Consider the following 8,399-nt stretch of genomic DNA (forward strand, 5'->3'; position numbering starts at 1 on the left):
TACTTTGTGCTGCGGTAGTTGAACCCATTCCTCTGCATGACCTGTCATTGCCACAGTAAATAGTTGAAACCCACTAGCATGTGTAGGAGTTGATTGAAGCCACTGATGTGTTCCTACCATGCTATGCCTGCTATTGCTTAGAGTTGTGTCAGGTCTGATTCATTGGGAATGAATTGGAGTGTCACGATATGTTCTGATGCTGAGAGTGAAGTGTGTGAACACGATTTGGTAAAGGTAGCGGTGAGAGGCCATGTAGGAGTACATGGTGGGTTGTCTCACTGGAACCGTCCTTAAGCACTGAGTTCTGTGTATGTTGTCCAATGACTCGATACTACCACACATTGGGTTCCGGTAACTCGACCCCTCTCGACTTATTAACCAACTTGGTCTCTGTCCAGGAGTCGCAACTAGTTTCTGGTGTTTGTAGGTAGTGCTATTTTTCTACCAAGTGGAACCCGGCAGGGTGGGCTTGGGACAGACTAGGCACACGTGGCACGGTGTACCGAGTGGCACCCGGTTGGTGGGCTCGGGAACCCTGCTCACATCGTTTGGGGCCGTGAGCGACACCCCGGCCGGATCTCCTTGCGGATGGAACCCGAATAGGCGATAAACCTGGACTAGAGTCTTGTGTGGTTAGTCAGGTCGTGGCCGACACCCTCGCCAGGCTTCCGCTTGAAGGTTGCCGATATACATGACGTGTACATGGCGGTAAGTGGCGAGAGCGTGTGTGAAGAAGTACACCCCTGCAGGGTTAACATGATCTATTCGAATAGCCGGGTCCGCGGTTATGGACTTCTTGGATGCTTACATGGTACATAGACAACTTGAAGTGGATACTATAAAATACTCAAGACAAGTGTGAGTGCTATGGATGGCCTTCTCGTAGGGAGACGGGGATGAATCCATAGTAGTGTATTGTGTGGTGATTAGTGGACTCGTGTTCGTTGTTTCACCTCAAAAGTTTCTGGTAGTCGTAGAACAGGATAGCCACAGAGTCAAAGCTGGCTTGCTGCAACTAAACTCCACATTATCTCTTGATACAGATGCATGTATGATAGGATCTGATGTAAGTCTTGCTGAGTACCTTTGTACTCATGTTGCTTTATTTATGTTTTTGCAACGGAGACTTCGGTCTTACTAATGTTCTTGTGGACTTCGACTAGTAGCTAGTACCTCAGCTACGATCTTGATCGGATGTTGTAGATAGTCAGGCTCTTCAGCCCTTTTCATTTGTAGATGTCTGTACCCAGACATGTAATGCTTCCGCTTGTTGCTTGTATGCTCTGTATGACGGGTCTTGTGACCCCTGTTTGCAATAATTGCTATGACGGCTCTTCTGAGCCTTTATCTATATAATTGTTGAGTTATGATGTGATGCCATGTTGTACAGCACATACTTGCATGTTATGCGTACGTGTAATGTGTAGTGCTATGTGTGGGATCTAACTATCTAGTTGTTTATCTTTAGTAGCCTCTCTTACCGGGAAATGTCTCCTAGTGTTACCGCTGAGCCATGGTAGCTTGCTACTGCTCTGGAACACTTAGGTTGGCCGGCATGTGTCCTTCTTCGTTCCTGTGTCTGTCCCTTTGGGGAAATGTCACGCTTTGAGTACCGGAGTCTTGTTAGCCCGCTACAGCCCGGTTTACCGGAGTCCTGCTAGCCCAGTGCTACAGCCCGGACCCACTTGCTAATGACCGACACGTTCGAAGCTGGGTCATGGATGCCTGTCCCTGTAAGTCTGTGCCACTTTGGGTTTACGACTAGTCATGTCAGCCCGGGCTCCTTATCATATGGATGCTAGCGACACTATCATATACGTGAGCCAAAAGGCGCAAACGGTCCCGGGAAAAGGTAAGACGACACCCGTGGGGATACCGTGCGTGAGGCCGCAAAGTGATATGAGGTGTTACCGGCTAGATCGATGTAACATCGAGTCGGGGTCCTGACAATATAATTGTCGCTTGGCTAATCGGGTCAAGACATTGACTATCTTCCCCGAAGGATGAGTGAGTTGAACAGTCCTAGAGAAGCAATCAATTTTGGCATGATGAGCTGACATCCAGTCCATACCCAAAATGATATTAATATCTGAAAATTTGAGAGCTATCAAAGATGCAAGGAAAACAAGTCTGTCGACTTGGATTTCATTTCCATAACTTACCCTGGAGGTCTGCCATCTAGAACCAGGGGTAGAAATTTCCATAGTGGATGGCATGTCACAGAATGCGGTGTTATGCAAACGAGCATAGTTCTCGGATATAAATGAATGAGAGGCTCCTGTATCGAAAAGAACAGATGCCGGGTGGCAATTAACAAGGAGCGTACCGAGAACGACGTTGGGATCTTCTTGAGCTTCTTCGGCAGAGATACAGTTGACATGGCCACGTGAGGCGGTGGCCGGCTTGGCGTGGAACACTTTCCCTGTCGGCTTGCCACGGCCAACAGCTTTAGCAGATTGGTTGGGGTTGGTCTGGGGACACTCACGCATATAGTGGCCAGATTCCCCACACTTGAAACAAGTCACGGAACTGGTATGTGGAGGAGCATTGTTGGTTGGACCCCCATAGGGCTTGGTTGGAGCAGACTGTTGAACAGGGCGAGGCGCCTGGAAAGATGGCCTCGGTGTGAACCTGGGTGGCAGGGCGGTGCTGGGCACCCACACGCGGCGCTTCTGAGGACCAGCACCGGATGAGGAACCCATGTCACGGCCATGCTTGCGTGTTGCGTCATAATCAGTCTGACCAGTTTCAGCACTGATGGCCTTGTTAACAAGTTTCTGAAAAGATGTGCACTCATGCAGACGGAGGTCGCGGTGAAGCTCAGGACTAAGCCCCTTACGGAACCTTGCTTGCTTCTTGGCATCAGTAGAAACTTCCTCAGTTGCATATCGTGCGAGGTTACCGAACTCCCTGCTGTAAGCATCCACAGAGAGTCGGCCCTGAGTGAAACTGCAAAATTCCTCACGTTTACGGTCCATGAGACCCTCCGGAATGTGATGTTCACGGAAAGCCTCGCTGAATTCAGCCCAAGTAGTGACATGGCCCGCTGGGCGCATAGCTCCATAATTCTCCCACCATAGACTGGCGGGGCCTTCAAGATGATATGCAGCAAAGGTGACCTTGTCAGCCTCAGCTACTAGCGCGGAACGCAGCTTGTGAGAGATACTGCGAAGCCAATCATCAGCGTCGAGAGGCTCGACAGAGTGGTGGAACGTGGGTGGATGTAATTTGATAAAATCACTGAGTGACACCACGTTAGTCCTCTGATGGTGTGCTGTGTTCTGTTCAATACGCTCCAACAAACGGTTGGTCTCCCGCTTGTTTCTCTCAGCTTCCATCATAACCTCGGCTAGGGAAGGAGGATGAGGCAGATTTGCATCCCTGACTTCACTGCCTTCGGCCTGCTCTTAAGGAGCAGGGTTAGTGCGCGTGTTGACCATCCTAGGTAAACAAGACAATGATTTAGTCAGAATGATAAAATTCCGACATAGGATACAAAATGTAAGGAATAACTCGAAATGCAAGATGATCATCCGTATGACATGGTAGATACAGAAACTGCTTCTTTATTCCATCGTCATACACACCATACAGGGTTTAGTACAAGACCAAACAAAGTACTATTACGGTGAAAAGAGGATTACATCTCATCGGAGGCATCCCAAGCTCCTATACATTATTTTTCTACACCTCCGGAAGGCGATACAAACTAGGTCATATCCCACGAGTCACGCAGGACGATAGACGACACAGCTAACACGAACTAGTGATACTACCACTAACTCAGACCGATCCGTAGTAGTCCTCGTAGAAGTCACCTCCATAGCCTGGAAGCTCAACATGATCATCCGGAAACAGATGATCTCGCGGAGCTTGTGGACCATAAGGGCTAGGATGAGGTCTTGGACCAACAGACGGTGGCCTGCGGGGACCGCGAGGTGGGGTGATGCCTCCTACATCACGCCAACCCATCACGTCTGGCAGAGAAGATCTCACAGGATAGAGATCGCGCATATCCGAATATCCAGCTTGCACCGCCGGTGCAAACCGAGTCAATGTGGCCCAGTGGTCAGCACGGGTATTAAAGAGCTCTAACCTCAAGGCCCGATTTTCACGGTCCTTATCCTCGAGCATCTCAGCAGTGGTGCGAGTCCGTGAATCCTCCTGGGTGGGGTCAGCATAGATAGCCTGGAGATACCCTTGTGCTCCTGGAAGTGATCCTGGCATATACCGGAAATCAGAGTCCCGAAATAGACCAGATCTGACTCGCATGATGGTCATCATAGAGTAGGCGGCGTCCTGCACAGCCATCTCAATAGTAACCCCGAGTCCATAGGAGCAGTGAAGGGGCTCGGTGGACCCAGGATAAGATGGAAATATCCGACAGTGCAGAGATACTGGCTTTGATTAAAGTCTCGGAATTGCTCTTCGACCGTGTACTCAGGATACCAACGGTATCCAGCCTCAGTCATTACCCTGACCAACATGGCAGTATGGCCGGGTACATCTAGGCATCGAGTCAGGCGAACCACTTGATTGAGGTGGCGAGTGGCCATCTGAAAGCACAATCATAATGCAAAGGCATTAGAATTTCTAGCAAAATCTCGGCAGCATAACAGCTGTAAATGCTCAAGAAGGATTTTGAGACATTTGACAAAGGATTACATACACACTCATCATCATCATATCAAGTTCTGAGTCCATCCTAGCAACATAATGTGGTAGTAGAATTGAACTAGGCTTGTATTCATCAAACTTATAAGGTACTACTGATTAGTAACACGTGATTCTGATAGAGAGAATAGATCCTAATTCCTTAACCCCCGGTGGAAGAATAGACTGACTCAGATTAGAATGTCATTAGATAAAGGAGTAAAAAGAGCCTTACGTTCCAACCCACAAACAATTCCCCTACATATAACTAAAGAATTTCTAGACTCAACATCGACCAGTTTGGCTTGGAGAACCTACGGCAGTCCGGCTCTGATGCCAACGCTGTCAGGACCCCGACTCGATGTCACATCGATCTAGCCAGTAACACCTCATATCACTTTGCGGCCTCATGCACGGTATCCCCACGGGTGCCGCCTTACCTTTGCCCGGGACCGTTTGCGCCTTTTGGCTCACGTATATGATAGTGTCGCTAGCATCCATATGATAAGGAGCCCAGGCTGACATGACTAGTCGTAAACCCAAAGTGGCACAGACTTACAGGGACAGGCATCCATGACCCAGCTTCGAACGTGTCGGTCATCAGCAAGTGGGTCCGGGCTGTAGCACTGGGCTAGCAGGACTCCGGTAAACCGGGCTGTAGCGGGCTAACAGGACACCGGTACTCAATGCGTGACATTTCCCCGAAGGAACAGACATCGGAACGAAGAAGGACACATGCCGGCCAGCCTAAGTGTTCCAGAGTAGTAGCAAGCTACCATGGCTCAGCGGTAACACTAGGAGACATTTCCCGGTAAGAGAGGCTACTAAAGATAAACAACTAGATAGTTAGATCCCACACATACCAAGCATTTCAATCATACACACAATATGCTCGATATGTGCAAATACAACAAGGCATCACAACATGACTCTATGACACAAGTACTTTATTTAAGGCTCAGAGAACCATACATAACATACACAAGGTACGGGTCTCACGACCCAGCATTCAAGTCATACAGTCATACAAACCAGCAGCGGAAGTAACTTGTCTGAGTACAGACAACTAGAAAGATAAAAGAGGCTTGGAAAGCCTAGCTATACTACGTGGTCCTTCACAAGCTCAGGATCACCACCTGGGCCTTAGCCTACTCATTGATGTCAACGTCTACGTAGAACCCATCAGAAGGGGTTGCAGCGTCTTCTGTAAAAATGTAAATTATAGCAACATGAGTACAAAGGTACTCAGCAAGACTTACATCAGATCCTACATACATGCATATTATCAAGAAGGGTTGGTGGAGTTATTGCAGCAAGCAGCTTTGACTCTTGGCTAGGCTAATCTACGAGACTCCAACTTGAAATGGTTTTGCGCACACGAGTCCATTACTCACCACTTCAATACACTATCGAGGATCCACCTCCGTCTCCCTACGGAAGAGCCATCCTCGGCACTCACACTTATCTTGAGGCTTTTAGCAGTCTCCATTTACTTGTCTATGAACTGTATAGGCAACCAAGTAGTCCTTTACCGCGGACGCGGCTATTCGAATAGATCATGATAACCCTGCAGGGGTGTACTTCTTCATACACGCTCTCACCTCTTACCGTCGTTTACACGACATGTACTCGGCAACCTTCAAGCGGAAGCCCAACGTGGGTGTCGGCCACGACCTACCTAATCACCTAAGCCTCCAGTCCAGGTTTATCGCCTATCCAGGTTTCATCCGCAGGGAGTCCGGCCGAGCTTTCCCATACGGCCCCGAACGATGTGAACAGGGTTCCCGAGATACCTAACGGGTATTCGGTACACCCGACCACGTACCTACCGCATCACAGCCCACCCCTACGGTCAGCGCTGTCCACGGCCTCTAGTAGGCTACAAACACCAGAAACTACTTGCAACTCCTGGACGGAGAACTAGGGTGAATAAGAAGCCGAGAGGGTCCATTGGTTTCGGGCCCAATGCATGGTAGTAGCTGATTCTTAAATCACACATACAGATCTCAGTGCTTAAGGTCGGCTTCAATGAAACAACCCACCATGTACTCCTACATGGCCTCTCATCGATACCTTTACCAAATCGTGTTCACCACACCACTCTCATTACCGACATAATCATTTCACTCTAGCCCATCACCCAGATGAACCAGACCTGACACGACTCTAAGCATAGCAGGCATAGCAAGGTAGGAACAACACATACATATGGCTCAATCAACTCCTACACATGCTAGTGGGTTTCATCTAGTTACTGTGGCAATGACAGGTCATGCAGAGGAAGTGGGTTCAACTACCGTAGCACACAGCAGTTTGAAACGCGTTGTCTTAATGCAGTAAAAGAGAGCAGGAGCAAGAACATGGGATTGTATCGATATGATCAAATGGTTGGTTGCTTGCCTGATGGTTCGATGCACTGATACGGTTCTTCGTTAGGGTAATCACGGTACTCCTCGGGGGCAGAACCTGCCGCAAAGAACACCGATACACAACCATCACCAAACAATGTGCAACAATATGATGCATGCATGAAACATAGCAATATGAGTGTGTTAGGCTAATGCAACTAAGACCAGAAGGGTTTGAACCAATTTGAATCAAAGATTCAAATTTCAAACTCAAACATGGCCTTTTAAAGTGCTTTTCCTTGTTCTGCTTTAAACATCAGGTTAACTTGTTTAATCATGCATGAAAATAGTACAGATGGATAGATTGGATTTTTCTGATCATTTTTCATATATAATTTGTCTGATTTGGAGTTACAGAACAAAAGTTATGAATTTTTGAAGTTTAAATTATATTCTGGAATTTCCTATATTACAATAATTCCAGAAAATCAATTATTGCGTCACCCTGACGTCAGTGTGACGTCAGCAGGTCAACGGAACACGTCTGGGTCAAACCTGACAGTGGGTCCCGCGTGTCAGGGTGATTAAATTAATTAAAGTTTAATTAAAACTAAACCTGTTTAATTAACAGGGCTGGGCCCCACCTGTCATTGACTCAGGGGAGTCAACCAGGGCCCACCCGTGGTCAAACCCGGGTCGGCTGCACCGGCGTTTAGCCACCGGCGAGCCCGACGCGGCGGCGGAAGTGATTTTTGCCGTTCCGGCAACCAAACGAGCCGCGGAGGGCACCGGGGCGGAGCTGAGGTCGAGCCGCAGCTCTTGGTGGAGTCCGTTGGGGTCGGGGTGGCCGGAGTTGGCGCCGGCGACGACTTTGGTGGCCACCGGAGTTCGGCCAAAGTCGAACTTGTCGCTAGGGGGATCGGTGAGGTGCGGGGAGTGCACGGTTGGGCCTAACGCAGCGTGGTGAGTGCGTTGGACACCGCGGGTTGGCCGGAGGATGCCCGGAAGCACGTCGGCGACGAGATCCGCGGCGGTGCGTGCGTGTGATCTTCGTGCGGTGGCTACACGGCTCGGGAATGAGAGAGAGAGGGTCGGAGGGGTAGCTAGGCTCACAGCGCTCCCGTAGAGGCCACCGGCGGGGTCGGGGACGAGCTGAGGCGGCGACGGCGTTGAAGGGGATCTCCGGCAACGGCGAGCTCGGGCGAGGTCGGTGCGGTGGTCTCGGGCCGCTCGAGCACACGGGGCTCGGCTAGCTCGATGAAGTGGACGGCGGCGAAGCTCCTGGACACGGCGGCACGGCGTGGGGTTGACGGAGGGCGTGGCTACGGCGAGGGGGTGGCGGCGATGGCGTCGGCCATGGCGTGGGAGAGCGAGGGAGAGGAGCTGGAGAGGAGAGGG

This window comes from Triticum aestivum, chromosome 5A (genome assembly GCF_018294505.1).
Source record: "Triticum aestivum cultivar Chinese Spring chromosome 5A, IWGSC CS RefSeq v2.1, whole genome shotgun sequence".
Lineage (NCBI taxonomy): Eukaryota > Viridiplantae > Streptophyta > Magnoliopsida > Poales > Poaceae > Triticum > Triticum aestivum.